The following is a 17,500-nucleotide window of genomic DNA, read 5'->3' as shown; positions in this document are numbered from 1 at the left end:
GATCAGATAGAAGGTTGTGAGGTGATAGATGTTTAAGAATCTTCCTGTTGAGGATAGATTCAAAAACTTTAGATAGGCAGGAAATTAAAGCAATAGGACAGTAGTTTGAGGGATTAGAACGGTCACCCTTTTTAGGAACAGGTTGAATGTAGGCAAACTTCCAGCAAGAAGGAAAGGTAGATGTTGACAGACAGAGCTGAAAGAGTTTGACTAGGCAAGGTGCAAGCACGGAGGCACAGTTTCGGAGAACAATAGGAGGGACCCCATCAGGTCCATAAGCCTTCCAAGGGTTTAGGCCAGCGAGGGCATGGAAAACATCATTGCGAATGGAAAACATCATTGCGATTGTGGTGTGGAGCGATGCAGTGTGATTTGGTGTGGTGTGATGTGGTGTGGTACAGTGTGGTGCTGTGTGGCGTGTTGTGGTGTGGTATGGTGTGGTGCAGTGTTGTGATGATGTTTTCTATTAATGAAGGGCCGCTAACATTTACTTATTGAATGAAAAAAACGAAAAATTTTAACGAAAAATAAAGAGAGATGTTATGTCCGGAAATAACGCGTGCGCTTGTGTGTGTGTGTGTGTGTGTGTGTGTGTGTGTGTGTGTGTGTGTGTGTGTGTGTGTGTGTGTGTGTGTGTGTGTGTGTGTGTGTGTGTGTGTGTGTGTGTGAACAGAATTTCAGTGCAAGTAAAAAAAATCGCCTCCATCTCTGCAGTTTTGCCTGAGCTTCCTCCTCCTTCCCCTCCTTGTCATTCTAATTCAGCAGTGCAAGGACCCAAAGATTTCATTCTTTTCAGGTTATGGTTATGAGTATATCGCTGGCAACTTGCACCACATCCTCTCTCTCTCTCTCTCTCTCTCTCTCTCTCTCTCTCTCTCTCTCTCTCTCTCTCTCTCTCTCTCTCTCTCTCTCTCTCTCTCTCTCTCTCTCTCTCTCTCTCTCTCTCTCTCTCTCTCTCTCTCTCTCTCTCTCTATCACTCTTTGCATCTTTTATTCTTATTTGTCTCTTCACTATATATTTAATAATGTTTTCCATATTTATTATCTTTCTTATACCTTACATCACACACACACACACACAACACACACACACACACACACACACACACACACACACACACACACACACACACACACACACACACACACACACACACACACACACACACACACACACACACACACACACACACACACACACACACACACACACACACACACACACACACACACACACACACACACACACACACACACACACACACACACATACACATACACACACACACACACACACACACACACACACACACACACACACACACACACACACACACACACACACACACACACACACACAGTGTTTTCCTGTTATGCATTGATTGTATTCAAGCAGTTGGTTCAAAGAGTGTATACAAGCAGTTTCCTAGAGCATTCTCATGTGAGTGTGTGTGGTGTCACATGAGGGAAGCAGGTGTGCTGTAGGCTGACAGCCGTTTTGGGTAAGTAGAGAGAGAGAGAGAGAGAGAGAGAGAGAGAGAGAGAGAGAGAGAGAGAGAGAGAGAGAGAGAGAGAGAGAGAGAGAGAGAGAGAGAGAGAGAGAGAGAGAGAGAGAGAGAGAGAGAGAGAGAGAGAGAGAGAGAGATAATGTGTAAGGGATTAAGAGATTATGACAGAGACAGACTAGTTGCAGAGATGTAAATAGGTGATGATGATTGATTGATTGATTGACCACTGGGAAGTACACACCAATAAACACATTAAAAAATAGTCCAAATTACAAATATACAAAGGAAAATTTTGCAACTATGTTATTGAAAATATATCATCAAAAATAAAATCTGTTGCATAAAAACAAAACACAAACTCATAAAAACCTGACATAGCAGCCAAATGAAAACAAGACATGTTATAAAAAATAAAACAGCGGAATGTAAATAATTAGACAAGAAATTCATTGAAAATATTTAAAACCCATAAATGACATGCGTAAAAACTAAATTGTAATCCTATACGTTTATATATATAAATAAAAACAAGAATTTATCCAAACAAACCCATTTTTTTTTTTATGCAAACACACATCCAACATTAATACAATTCTACAAACATTTATATAATTAGATCTATTAACAAATAAATTACTAACTGTCGTTACATTATTTCTTTCTCTAACATGACTGGAAATAGGACAATTTTCAAGAACATGTATCTCCGTATGAATCATACCACATGAACACAATCTTTCTTCCAAGGGAAGACGACCCCTTCCTCGCCGATTCCAGCGTCCCTTTTCAATTGCCAACGAGTGTGAACACAGACGTAACCTTGTCCAGGACACTCGTTCCAATTCATTAACTTTAACGTTTTTTTTATGTAAATGTCATGCACTATTAGTTCACTATTAACAGACTTATAAAAACTTAGCCTGTTTGATACTGAAACTCTCACACGGCTCTTCACCTCATGCATTGCACTGTGCACATCGTCACTGTCGACAGTGATCAAGTCTGTCATATACCTGGACACAACATCATTATACCTTAGTGCTGCCTTAATTGCATATATCAGTGGGTCGTCATCCATTGTGTTTCTTTTTGTCCACATTTCTTTAAAGAATTTTCTTTGTTTTGCCTTAACCAGTGCACAGACTAGGGGCATACCCAACTCTACCCTGCAAACATCATTGTTCGTCGTTTTTCTTACGCCAAGAAGTTGCTTTATACACCAATTATGCTGTTTTTCTATAGACTTCGTGACTCCATTGAGCCAGGATTCACAACCGTACAGTAGCGACGACATAAGTGCAGCATCAAATATTTTTTTCTTAACTATAAATGACAGATCATTATTCTTATTAATGAAAGATATAAATTTCAAAGTATGGCACATCTTCATATTAGCATGTAACTTCATTGCAGTTGATAGAGAGCCATCATCAGTAAAGGGACTTCCTAGATAAATGTAGTGATCACAACAACTAATAACATTATTCTCACTAGTTATATTTTCCTTATCTTTCTTATCTCCATTCAACACCATAAATTTCGTCTTGTTATCATTAATGATCATACCACGAGTGCTGCAAAACTCTTGTAAAATTTTTATCTTACTTTTCATTCCATCTGGAGTTGTTGATAACAGTAGTGTCATCCATCATGACTAAAACATGCAACCATGCAAGGAAACCATCCACAAGACATTGTTGTTTTAACATTTGTATCATTTCATTAACATAAAGGATAAACAGTATACAAGATGTGGGTGAGCCTTGACGCACACCAGCGGTGGTTGCGATGACAGCAGTTCCCACCACACTATTCGTACATGTATACATTGCAGCCAAAGCTAAGAGCATAGTAACACCACATCCCATCCTCTTCAACCACATAAACAAATCAAACCTCGGTACACAATCATAAGCTCTACTGAAATCCACAAATGTAATAAATAGCTTCAGTTTTTTCCTTGGAGCAATATCCATCAGCACTCTGAGTGTTACCAGATGTTCCACACATCCTCTTCCTGGCCGACTCCCCGCCTGTTCCCGGTGAGACACAAACCACTGATGGAGGCGAGCTGACAGGACCATGTCATATAATTTTGCTATTGTGTTAATAACATTTATTGCTCTATAATTACTTGGGAGTGCTTTAGACCCACGTTTATATATAGTGAACAGTTTTGCCGTTATCCAACTAGTAGGGTAAGAGGCAGTAAGAAATATGTTATTAAAGAGTGTAGTTATAAACATTATCCATTGAACAGGTAAAACTTTGTAAAGTGTAGGTGGTACTCCATCTGGGCCACAAGCCTTGCCTGGTTTTAATCTCTTAATCTGTCTCTGCACCTCTTCTATGCTGATTATGTCGTCTAGTATCTGTATGTTGAGATGAGAGTGTAGATCATTAGCATTTGGGTAAACTATATCCGGTGGATTAAATAATTTTTCAAAGTGCTCTTTAAAGACTTCATCATCTGGCATGGACTCTGTGTTGTTACTATCGTCTGTTATCTCATCGCGCCAGTTTATTGCTTGCCTTAATTTACCCTGATCATTATTATCCAACATTCTTTCCCACCTTCCTCTTCCATCAGTCACCTCCTCTACACGGGCACAACGTGGGTATCTACTGGCACTTCCAAATTCGTATAACGTTTCAGTTATAGTAGAGGCTGTTACATCTATATCGTCACTACATTGTATATGTAAATCTATCTCATTGAGTTTGGACACAAAATAATTCATAGTTGATGTTCTGATATCGTATAGGTCTTTTGCTTATTGACTGGCGATTTTTCACCATATCAATAACGTTAATCTCTGCACCGCGTTTACCCAGTTCAAATGATCTCATTTTAAGAGTTTCGAGACAAGGTGAAGGTGGTTTTATTTATTTTTTTTTTTTATGTAGGAAGGATACTGGCCAAGGGCAACAAAAATCTAATAAAAAAAATGCCCACTGAAATGCCAGTCCCATAAAAGGATCAAAGCAGTGGTCAAAAATTGGTGGATAAGTGTCTTGAAACCTCCCTCTTGAAGGAATTCAAGTCATAGGAAGGTGGAAATACAGAAGCAGGCAGGGAGTTCCAGAGTTTACCAGAGAAAGAGATGAATGATTAAGAATACTGGTTAACTCTTGCGTTAGAGAGGTGGACAGAATAAGGGTGAGAGAAAGAAGAAAGTCTTGTGCAGCGAGGCCGCGGAAGGAGGGGAGGCATGCAGTTAGCAAGATCAAAAGAGCAGTTGGCATGAAAATAGCGGTAGAAGACAGCTAGATATGCAACATTGCGGCGGTGAGAGAGAGGCTGAAGACAGTCAGTTAGAGGAGAGGAGTTGATGAGACGAAAGGTTTTGATTCCACCCTGTCTAGAAGAGCAATATGAGTGGAACCCCCCCAGACATGTGAAGCATACTCCATACATGGACGGATAAGGCCCTTGTACAGAGTTAGCAGCTGGGGGGGTGAGAAAAACTGGCGGAGACGTCTCAGAACACCTAACTTCATAGAAGCTGTTTTAGCTAGAGATGAGATGTGAAGTTTCCAGTTCAGATAATAAGTAAAGAACAAACCGAGGATGTTCAGTGTAGAAGAGGGGGACAGTTGAGTGTCATTGAAGAAGAGAGGATAGTTGTCTGGAAGGTTGTGTCGAGTTGATAGATGGAGGAATTGAGTTTTTGAGGCATTGAACAATACCAAGTTTTTTCTGCCCCAATCAGAAATTTTAGAAAGATCAGAAGTCAGGCGTTCTGTGGCTTCCCTGCGTGATATGTTTACCTCCTGAAGGGTTGGACGTCTATGAAAAGACGTGGAAAAGTGCAGGGTGGTATCATCAGCATAGGAGTGGATAGGGCAAGAAGTTTGGTTTAGAAGATCATTAATGAATAATAAGAAGAGAGGGGTGACAGGACAGAACCCTGAGGAACACCACTGTTAATATATTTAGAAGAACAGTGACCGTCTACCATAGCAGCAATAGAACGGTCAGAAAGGAAACTTGAGATGAAGTTACAGAAAGAAGGATAGAAACCATAGGAGGGTAGTTTGGAAATCAAAGTTTTGTGCCAGACTCTATCAAAGGCTTTTGATATGTCCAAGGCAACAGCAAAAGTTTCACCAAAGTATCTAAAAGAGGATGACCAAGACTCAGTAAGGAAAGCCAGAAGATCACCAGTAGAGCGGCCTTGACGGAACCCATACTGGCGATCAGATAGAAGGTTGTCAAGTGATAGATGTTTAAGAATCTTCCTGTTGAGGATAGATTCAAAAACTTTAGATTAGCAGGAAATTAAGGCAATAGGACGGTAGTTTGAGGGATTAGAGCGGTCACCCTTTTTAGGAACAGGTTGAATGTAGGCAAACTTCCAGCAAGAAGGAAAGGTAGATGTTGACAGACAGAGATGAAAGAGTTTCACTAGGCAAGGTGCAAGCACGGAGGCACAGTTTCGGAGAACAATAGGAGGGACCCCATCAGGTCCATAAGCCTTCCGAGGGTTTAGGCCAGCGAGGGCATGGAAAACATCATTGCGAAGAATTTTAATTGGTGGCATGAAGTAGTCAGAGGGTGGAGGAGAGGGAGGAACAAGCCCAGAATCGTCCAAGGTAGAGTTTTTAGCAAAGGTTTGAGCAAAGAGTTCAGCTTTAGAAATAGATGTGATAGCAGTGGTGCCATCTGGTTGAAGTAGAGGAGGGAAAGAAGAAGAAGCAAAGTTATTGGAGGTATTTTTGGCTAGATGCCAGAAATCACGAGGGGAGTTAGATCTTGAAAGGCTTTGACATTTTCTGTTAATGAAGGAGTTTTTGGCTAGTTGGAGAACACACTTGGCATGGTTCCGGGCAGAAATATAAAGTGCATGAGATTCTGGTGATGGAAGGCTTAAGTACCTTTTGTGGGCCACCTCTCTATCATGTATAGCACGAGAACAAGCTGTGTTAAACCAAGGTTTAGAAGGTTTAGAATGAGAAAAAGAGTGAGGAATGTACGCCTCCATGCCAGACACTATCACCTCTGTTATGCGCTCAGCACACAAAGACGGGTCTCTGACACGGAAGCAGTAGTCATTCCAAGGAAAATTAGCAAAATACCTCCTCAGGTCCCCCCAACTAGCAGAGGCAAAACGCCAGAGGCACCTTCGCTTAGGGGGATCCTGAGGAGGGATTGGAGTGATAGGACAAGATAAAGATATGAGATTGTGATCGGAGGAGCCCAACGGAGAAGAAAGGGTGACAGCATAAGCAGAAGAATTAGAGGTCAGAAAAAGGTCAAGAATGTTGGGTGTATCTCCAAGACGGTCAGGAATACGAGTAGGGTGTTGCACCAATTGCTCTAGGTCATGGAGGATAGCAAAGTTGTAGGCTAGTTCACCAGGATGGTCAGTGAAGGGAGAGGAAAGCCAAAGCTGGTGATGAACATTGAAGTCTCCAAGAATGGAGATCTCTGCAAAAGAGAAAAGGGTCAGAATGTGCTCCACTTTGGAAGTTAAGTAGTCAAAGAATTTCTTATAGTCAGAGGAGTTAGGAGAGAGGTATACAGCACAGATAAATTTAGTATGAGAATGACTCTGGATGACTACAGATTGTGGAAAACTCGGAAGATTCAAGAGCGTGGGCATGAGAGCAGGTTAAGTCATTGCGCACATAAACGCAGCATCCAGGTTTGGATCGAAAATGAGGATAGAGAAAGTAGGAGGGAACAGAAAAGGGGCTACTGTCAGTTGCCTCAGACACCTGAGTTTTAGTGAGGAAAAGAAGATGAGATTTAGAAGAGGAGAGGTGGTGTTCTACAGATTGAAAATTAGATCTTAGACCGCGAATGTTGCAGAAGTTAATGAAGAAAAAGTTGTGGGGGGTGTCAAGACACTTAGGGTCGTCGACAGAAAGGCAGTCCGACCTGGGGACATTTATGGCCCCCTCCCCAGATGGGGACTCCGAGGCTGGTGTAGGAGTCGCCATGATTTTAAAATTTTTGAGTGAAGGGTGTGTGTGTTATTAGGTGCTTGTAGTTTTGTGTGGAGGAAGAGAGTTGTCTTTAGATGGCAGGCTGTGACTGCCCCCTTGTGTTGTGAGACACAAAGGGAAACGTTCAGTGCGGTCACAGCTGGGTTTAATGATAAATTCACAGCACCCCTTGAACAGTGCTTTAGACCTCACTGGGAGTAATTATCGTTTCGGCAGGTGTTTACTGCCTCCTCCTTGTATCATAACACTAATTGGTGCGTGATCTGAAGGTAAAGAGTTGTCTCTAACAACGTCAAAAGATTCAATCAAGCTGAGTAAACCCTTAGACACGATACAAATATCCAATTCAGATATCCATTCACTTCCTTTACAATAGGTTTTCTTACTCAAATAATGGGAATTCATATTTTGTAAATTGTTAATAACTAGTAATTCTTCTTCAGCACATATGCCAAGTAACGCTTTAGCATTGTCGTTGGGCGTAGGCACAGGGTCAGGAATAACAGAATAAGAAATTCTCGCCACATCCACTATGCCCTGCAGTTCTCTCACCGAATAACCAAAGCGAGCGTTCACGTCTCCAATTATCACACATCCGTTACTACAATCATTGTGCTTAACCTTTTCTTGTATATTACATATTTGTGTATAATCAAAATACTCAGAGTCCGAGGGGGATACATAACAAGAACCAAAAAGTATACCTGGTGCAATATTAAGCTTAAACCATATTTGATCCGTACAAGAAAAATCCACATCAAATAAATACTTATTCAAACAAAGTCGTACAAACACACAAGTTCCACCACGATTACTGTTTTTTTTGTCAGAATTTTTATAAGAAGCATATCCTGGAAAGAACAACGGCAAGCACGTCCTTATTTCATTTAAACAAATAATATCATATTTACTGAGAAAGGTCTCAACATTTTTCTTTTCTATTTTAGTTTTTATACCATTAATGTTCCAAGAAACAATACTTATACTTCCCTGTGGTCTTCTTAGAAAGGATGAGGTTGCCATTTGTCAATCACCACACCGTCTTTGTACAACACTCGTTCCCTATAATCCAGGCGAATGTTGCATCCAGCGTTCGAAGGTTTATTTTTCTCGTTTATTTATTCTTCTGCTGTCTTCAAGCGCCGCCATTCTTTCCTTACTTCAGGGTGTGAGTCCTTCTTGATATATATTTTCTTATATGGTTCTTGCATATCCTTCAGTCTTGCCGCCCTCTCCAACACTTTATCTCGGATGGCTTTAGAGGATGAAGACAGTCAGTTAGAGGAGATGAGTTGATGAGACGAAATAATTTTGATTCCACCCTGTCTAGAAGTGTAGTATGAGTGGAACGCTCTGCCTCAGACATGTGAAGCATACTCCATACATGGACGGATAAGGCCCTTGTACAGAGTTAGCAGCTTGGGGGCGGGGGGAGAAAAACTGGCGGAGACGTCTCAGAACACCTAATTTTATAGATGATGTTTTAGCTAGAGATGAAATGTGAAGTTTCCAGTTCAGATCATAAATAAAAGACAGACCGAGGATGTTCAGTGTAGAAGACGGGGGACAGTTGAGTGTCATTGAAGAAGAGGGGATAATTGTCTGGAAGGTTGTGTCAAGTTGATAGATGGAGGAATTGATTTTTAAGGCACTGAACAATACCAAGTTTGCTCAGCCCCTATTAGAAATTTTAAAAGATCAGATGTCAGGCGTTCTGTGGCTTTCCAGAGTTAAATTTTTACTTCCTGAAGGGTTGGACGTCTATGAAATGACGTTGAAAAGTGTAGGGTGGTATCATCAGCGTAGGAGTGGATAGGACAAGAAGTTTGGTTTAGATCACTAATAAATAATAAGAAGAGAGTGGGTGACAGGACAGAACCCTGAGGAACACCACTGTTAATAGATTTAGGAGAAGAACAGTGACCGTCTACACAGCAGCAATAGAAAGGAAACTTGGGATGAGGTTACAGAGACGATAAAAGCCATAGGAGAGTAGTTTGGAAATCAAAGCATTGTGCCAGACTCTATCAAAAGCTTTTGATACGTCCAAGGCAACAGCAAAAGTTTCACCAAAATCTGTAAAAGAGGATGATGACAAAGACTCAGTAAGGAAAGCCAGAAGATCATCAGTAGAGCGGCCTTGACGGAACCCATACTGGCTATCAGATAGAAGGTTGTGAAGTAACAGATGTTTAAGAATCTTCCTGTTGAGGATAGAATAAAAAACTTTAGATAGACAGGAAATTATATCAATAGGACGGTAGTTTGAGGGATTAGAACGGTCACCCTTTTTAGAAACAGGCTGAATGTAGGCAAATTTCCAGCAAGAAAGAAAGGTACATGTTGACAGACAGGGATGAAAGAGTTTGACTAGGCAAGGTGCAAGCACGGATGCACTGTTTCGGAAAACAATAGGAGGGACCCCATTAGGTCCATAAGCCTTCCGAGGGGTTAGGCCAGCGAGGGTATAGAAAACATCATTGCAAAGAATTTTAATAGGTAGCACGAAGTAGTCAGAGGGTGGAGGAGAGGAAGGAACAAGTCCAGAATCGTCCAAGGTAGAGTTTTTAGCAAAGGTTTGAGAGAAGAGTTCAGCTTTAGAGATTGATGTGATAGCAGTGGTGCCATCTGGTTGAAATAAAGTAGGGAAAGAAGAAGAAGCAAAGTTATTAGGGATATTTTTGGCTTCATGCCAGAAGTCACGAGGGGAGTTAGATCTTCAAAGATTTTGACACCTTCTGTTAATGAAGGAGTTTTTGGTTAGCTGGAGAACAGACTTGGCATGGTTCCAGGCAGAGATAAAAAGTGCATGAGATTCTGGTGATGAAAGGCTTAAGTACCTTTTGTGAACCACCTCTCTATCATGTATAGCATAAGAACAAGCTGTGGTGAACCAAGGTTTGGAAGGTCGAGGAAAAGAGTGAGGAATGTACGCCTCCATGCCAGACACTATCACCTCTGTTATGCGCTCAGCACACAAAGACGGGTCTCCGACACGGAAGTCATTCCAAGGAAAATCAGCAAAATACCCCCAACTAACAGAATCAAATTGCCAGCGGCACCTCCGCTTAGGGGGATCCTGAGGAGGGATTGGAGTGATAAGAAGAAGATATGAAATTGTGATTGGAGGAGCCCAATGGAGAAGAGAGGGTAACAGCATAAGCAGAAAGATTAGAGGTCAAGAAAAGATCAAGAATGTTGGGTGTATCTCCAAGACGGTCAGGAATACGAATAGGGTGTTGCACCAATTGCTCTAGGTCATGGAGGATAGCAAAGTTGTAGGCTAGTTCACCAGGATGGTCAGTGAAGGGAGAGGAAAGCCAAAGCTGGTGGTGAACATTGAAGTCTCCAAGAATGGAGATCTCTGCAAAAGGGATGAGGGTCAGAATGTGGTCCACTTTGGAAGTTAAGTAGTCAAAGAATTTCTTATAGTCAGAGGAGTTAGGTCAGAGATATACAGCATCAACAAATTTAGTTTGAGAGTGACTCTGTAGTCGTAGCCAGGTGTTGGAAAACTCGGAAGGTTCAAGAGCGTGAGCACAAGAGCAGGTTAAGTCATTGCGCACATTAACGCTACATCCAGCTTTGGATCGAAAATGAGGATAGAGAAAGTAGGAGGGAACAGAAAAGGGGCCACTGTCAATTGTGTCAGACACCTGAGTTCCAGTGATGAAAAGAAGATGAGGTTTAGAAGAGGAGAGGTGGTGTTCTACAGATTGAAAATTAGATCTTAGACCGCGATTGTTGCAGAAGTTAATGAAGAAAAAGTTGAGAGAGGGGTGTCAAGACACTTAAGGTCGTTGTCAAAAGGGCAGTCCGACCTGGGGACATTTCTGGTCACCTCCTCAGATGAGGACTCCGAGGCAGGTATAAGAGTCGCCATGATAATTTTGAAATTTTGAGTGAAGGGTGTGTGTGTTATTAGGTGCTTGTAGTTTTGTGTGGAGGAAGAGAGTTGTCTTTAGAGGGCAGGCTGTGACTGCCCCCTTGTGTTGTGAGACACAAAGGGAAACGTTCAGTGAGGTCACAGCTGGGCTTAGTGATAAGTTCACAGCACACCCAGAACAGTGCTGCACACCTCACTGGGAGTAATTATCGTTTCGGCAGGTGCCTACTGCCTCCTCCTGTGTACTGCCTCCTCCTCTGTATGTGTGTGTGTGTGTGTGTGTGTGTGTGTGTGCGTTTGTCCATGTTGATTTGTGTGTGTGTGTGTGTGTGTGTGTGTGTGTGTGTGTGTGTGTGTGATTCACGTACGGTCGTCTGCTGGTCACCCAGCCAGCCATTCCGCTATAGAAGGAGCTCAGAGTTCATAGTGGCAGATCTTTTGGGTAGGACTGAGACCACTGACACACCACACACCAGAACAGCGAGGTTACAGGCCCTCAGGTTACATCCCATACCTACTTGCTGCTAAGTGAATAGGGGCTACACATTAAGAGGTTCGCCCATTTGCCTCGGCGCGCCCGGGATTCGAACCCGGGCCTTCTTGTTTGTTAGCCGAGCGTGCTAACCTCTACACAACATGGTGTGTGTGTGTGTGTGTGTGTGTGTTTGATTTTTTTTTTTTTTTATGTAGGAGGGACACTGGCCAAGGATAACAAAAATCAAATAAAAAAAAACCCACTGAGATGCCAGTTCCCAAAAATGGTCCAAAGCGGTAGTAAATAAAATTGGTGGATAAGTGTCTTGAAACTTCCCTCTTGAAGGAATTCAAGTCATAGGAAGGTGGAAATACAAAAGCAGGCAGGGAGTTCCAGAGTTTACCAGAGAAAGGGATGAATGATTGAGAATACTAGTTAACTCTTGCATTAGAGAGGTAGACAGAATAGGGGTGAGAAAAAGAAGAAAGTTGTGTGCAGCGAGGCTGCGGGAGGAGGGGAGGCATGCAGTTAGCAAGATCAGAAGAGCAGTTAGCATGAAAATAGCGGTAGAAGACAGCTAGAGATGCAACATTGCGGAGATGAGAGAGAGGCTGAAGACAGTCAGTTAGAGAAGAGGAGTTGATGAGACGAAAAGCTTTTGATTCCACCCTGTCTAGAAGAGCAGTATGAGTGGAACCCCCCCAGACACGTGAAGCATACTCCATACATGGACGGATAAGGACATTGTACAAAATACTTGAAAAAGCAATAGCAAAGAGACTGACTGCATTAATAGAATCATTCAACCTGCTTTCAAGCAATCAATTTGGATTCCGCAAAAAATAAATCCACAGAAACAGCAATACTGAAGTTTACAAGTGAAATATACAAGAATATGGAGAGAAAGAACCATGTAGTAGGGGTTTTCTTGATATGAGTAAAGCATTTCACTCTATTGATCATAACATATTATTAGACAAGCTAGAAAACATTGGAGTTAGAGGATTACCACTAAAATTGTTTGCTAGTTACCTGTCAGGTAAGAAACAGTCTGTATTTTGTAACAATTATATGTCAAATAAAAAAAAAAACTATTATTAAGGTGTGCCACAAGGTTCTATTATTAGGTCCTATATTATTTCTGACAAACATCAATGATAAATGTAATGTTAGTGATATGCTTAGTTACGTTCTATTTCTCGATGATACAAGCCTTCTTCTAACAGATAGTGATTTGTGTAACTTAAATATAAAATTAAATCAAGAATTGTATAACATATTCAAATGGGTAACCGCAAATAAATCAACAGTAAACATTAATAAAACTAATTTCATATTGTTTCAAAGACGCTCTGTTGTCAGTAATTTCGGAACAGTTTCCTATGGAGGCTGAGCTTAATCGTGTTTCTTCTACAAAATTCTTAGGAGTTATTATTGATGAAAATTTTAACTGGAAAAAGCATATACAATCGGTGTGCTCAAATCTATCAAAAACTTGTGGAATTTTATTCAGAATTAAGTACAATGTAACAAGTGAAGCCTTACGCAGCTTATATCATTAATTATGTTATCCATACCTTATTAACTGTTCATTGATCTGCGGCTGTACTTGGCCTACGGTTGTGAATGATGTCTTTGTAGCACAAAGGAAAATAGCAAGAACCATTGTCTTTAAAAGTAAATACGACTCCACCGACTTACTGTTTAAGGACTTAAATATACTAACTTTTGACCTCTTAAAGAAATATTTCATAGCGCTGACCATATATAATAATGTTAATGGTAATGATTCAAATAGCATAATGTCTAATGTATTCCACCATAGCCAAGGTACCCGAGGAAATCGTAATAATATGATTTGCCCACAGGCAAGAACTAGTCTGTATACATTTTTCCACACACTGTGTTGCTCCTAAAGTATGGAACGTATTGCCTGACGATAGAAAAAAAAAAAAAAAAGTTTTTTCAATATTTTCAAAAGTAAAATGAAAAAGTTCCTATTTAATAGTCTAAGTCAAAACTAGGATCTGTAATAAAGTTTTAGTATTTTTTTACACATGAATGATGTAGCTTGTTACAAACATAACTTATCTTAAGGATATTAGTTCCTAAAAAATGGTGCAATAATATTATTTCTTTTCTACTGTTCTATATGATTTGTATTGTTGCCCTGCCCTCTATATAAGTTGCATTTATATGTATATCACTCCTCTGTCTGCTAGGGAGCCTCGGCTCAGCGGGCTAGTGCCCCATTAATCATGTAATGCTTCTTCTCTGTAAAAAAAAAAAAAAATGCTACTCTGGACAATAAACAATCAATCAATTAAATTTTTAAAAAACAAACAAAATTAAGTTAGCAGCTGGAGGGGTAAGAAAAACTGGCGGAGACATCTCAGAACACCTAACTTCATAGAAGCTGTTTTAGCTAGAGAGGAGATGTGAAGTGTCCAGTTCAGATTATAAGTAAAGGACAGACCGAGGATGTTCAGTGTAGAAGAGGGGGACAGTTGAGTGTCATCCTCTTCGACACTGAACATCCTCGGTCTGTCGTTTACTTATAAAGGACAGGTGTGTGTGTGTGTGTGTGTGTGTGTGTGTGTGTGTGTGTGTGTGTGTGTGTGTGTGTGTGTGTGTGTGTGTGTGTGTGTCACTTGGGTGTTTTTACAATGCCGTTTCCCTGATCCAGAGGGGTGAGATGGTACCTCTCTTTGAACAGCCTGTCTGTTGTCCGCCTGTTGGGACTGGCTGGGTTCTGAGCACAGCAAGGGACCTGCGGTAAATTTGTGTGTGTTGGCTTTTATTTTCAATATCCTTTCTTTTGTTTTTCAGTGTGCTCCTTTTTCTTTCTGTTTTCTTCATTATGTATGTTTTTATTTGAATTTCAGGAGTGACATTTTGTTTTCTACAATTAGCATGTATTGTCATCTTATTGGCCGAGTCTACCTTGAAAAGGAACACGTTTTCTTAGTGTCCCCCATGTTCCGGTTACCTGCCTTGCGGACATTATTCTTAATATTGGTTATAAGTTAGTGTAAGGCTTATTTACTCATTTTATATCATGTAGTATTATTCTCTTCATAACTTAAGTTCTCTATATCTTTTTATGTATAAGGGAGGAAATATTTTGAGGTGGAGATGTGTTGAAACAAGGGGAGATTGAGCGGGCAACAACACATTCCAAGGAGGGGAAGGCAGAGCGCCTTAGGTCGTGAGGTAGAACGGAGAGGAGGCGTCTCTCAGGGACGTCACGTCTTGTGAGGTGTGAGGAGAGGAAATATGGGAATTATCGTTTGGGGACGCGGTGATGGCGTCTGAGTAAATTCCGGCGGATGAGGGAAATAATTCAGTGGGTGGTGGAGGAGTGGGCGGTGGAGGTGTAAATGGGTTGTGGTCCTGTGTGAAGTGACGAGAACGTCATATATTAACGTGTACTACCTCATGTTGCTTGTGAATTATCATTAGTATCAATATATGTGGTTGTAACATAGAACAATCGTATTTTCTACCCCCCCAACACTGATCTGGTATTTGAGGTGATTCCAGGTGTGCTGCGTTAAGGTAAGCGTACAATGAGAGGGTGTAACTCTAGCGATTTCCGATAGGTCGGGTAGGCACTCGAAGCCTTTAAAAATCCAGACCTTTAAAACTTTCCTGGATCAGTGTTCCGTCCACTTTCTTGGAGAGATAACCGGGATCGTACGATCGTAAGTGAGTAGCGATCGTAACAGTATATAACAATGATTTATGAATGAGTAGCTATTCTTTATTCAAAATAGAGACACTACATTCAGTTACATATTCTGAGTCATACAACTACATAAAAGACCTTTTTTTTTATCGATCTGAGAGAGAGAGAGAGAGAGAGAGAGAGAGAGAGAGAGAGAGAGAGAGAGAGAGAGAGAGAGAGAGAGAGAGAGAGAGAGAGAGAGAGAGAGAGAGAGAGAGCACGTTTATTAAAAAAAAAAAAAGAAGTCACTAGAGGGTGCATGACCTTAAGAAAACATGAATCGAAAGGACTGGTGTGTTGTAGCTTGGACACCTGAGAGTGGCCAAGGCTGTGGTGCAGGTGATTCAGGCGACACCAGTGCTCTAGAATGTACATGTTGTGTGATCTGTCTCTGTGTCTACTGGCAGGTTACCTCAGAGCAACACACGCCCCACACCCCACCATGGCATCCAATCCACATCACCTCGTGAAAGAATTTCTTGAGGCAATTCAACACCACCCAACAGCGGTAAGGAGGGAGCGCTATCATTATTTTTTTTAATAATAATAATAATAATGATAATAATAATGATAATAATAATAATAATAATAATAATAATAATAATAATAATAATAATAATAATAATAATAATAATAATAATAATAATAATAATAATAATGATAATAATGATAGTAGAAGAAGTAATGGTATTTTTTTAATTACCTATATATCATCGTTTTCACCACAAAAAAATAATAATTATGAAACAAATAATTATTATTATCATAACTTTTCACCTTTATTTCCTTGTTATATTATTCTATAATTATAGTTATCATTATCATCCTAAACATCTTTAAAGTCTTTCTTCCTTATCATCACCGTCCTTTCATCATCATCAGCACCATCCTCATCACCACCATCATCATCATCAGCACCATCATCATCACCACCATCATCATCATCATCACTATTATTTTATTGTTTTATATTGTTATTACTAATTGTATTAGTAGTACTATTAGTTTTAGTAGTAGTAGTAGTAGTAGTAGTAGTAGTAGTAGTAGCAGTAGTAGTAGTAGTACGAGGGTTCTGGACAAGGGGACAGAAAGCATTCATGGACATACGGATCTTTGACCCGATGGCCGCCTGTCACCACGAACTCTCCCTGGAGGCCGCCCACCGCAAGAATGAGCAGGAGAAGATCCGAGCGTATGGGGAGAGAATCCAACACGTTGACCAGGGCAGCTTCACACCTCTGGTCTTCACCACATCTGGCGGGATGGGCTCCAAGGCTCAGTGCTTCTACTCAAGACTAGCCGACCTAATGGCAGAAAAGAAGCACCAGCCAAGGAGCCATGTCGTCGCATGGATGAGGTGCCGTCTCTCATTCTCCCTCCTCAGATCTGCCCTCCTGTGTCTCAGGGGGACAAGGCATTCCACTCCCATACCTGCAGACTTAGGAGGCCTCGACTGCGAGGCTACAGTGGTGGAGAGTGGCATAAGAGTAGATAGAGTAGAGGTAGAATGAATTTATAGTTAACAACTAATGTGTATATTATAGAGTATTAGATATGGTTGGATGCCACAGTCATTAGCGGGAGCTGGGGCTAATGACCTCCAAGTAATGGAGCCCCTAATTGACATATCAATAAACATGGGGTGGAGGTATTATTAATAATGTAGTAGTAGTACTAGTATTACAAGTAGTACTAGCAGTAGTAGAAGTAGTAGTAGAAGCAGTATTAGTAGTAAAAGAAGTAGTAGTAGCACTAGTAGAAAAAGTAGTTGCAGAAGAAGTAATGGTATTTTTACAATAAACTATTATCATCGTTTTCACCACATAAACTAATAATTATGAAATAAATAATTATTATTATCATAACTTTTCACCTTGATTTCCTTGTTATATTATTCTATAATTATAGTTATCATTATCATCATAAACATCTTTAGTGTCTTTCTTCCTTAT

The 17,500-nt window shown here is 40.6% G+C and overlaps 1 long non-coding RNA gene across 1 annotated transcript in view; it reads left to right on the top strand.

The window, feature by feature from the left end:
• The first annotated feature begins 1,078 nt into the window (after positions 1-1,078).
• Positions 1,079-17,500, top strand: part of LOC135095271 (uncharacterized) — a 21,242-nt gene continuing 4,820 nt past the window's right edge. The window contains exons 1-2 of the long non-coding RNA XR_010264196.1: positions 1,079-1,502; positions 15,956-16,056. This is a non-coding gene — a long non-coding RNA (uncharacterized LOC135095271). The remainder of the gene's footprint in view (positions 1,503-15,955; positions 16,057-17,500) is intronic.

Source organism: Scylla paramamosain, chromosome 48, assembly GCF_035594125.1.
Source record: "Scylla paramamosain isolate STU-SP2022 chromosome 48, ASM3559412v1, whole genome shotgun sequence".
In the NCBI taxonomy this organism is placed as follows: domain Eukaryota; kingdom Metazoa; phylum Arthropoda; class Malacostraca; order Decapoda; family Portunidae; genus Scylla; species Scylla paramamosain.
Note: the sequence above shows the minus strand (reverse complement) of the source record. Positions and strands in the feature narration are given on the sequence as shown.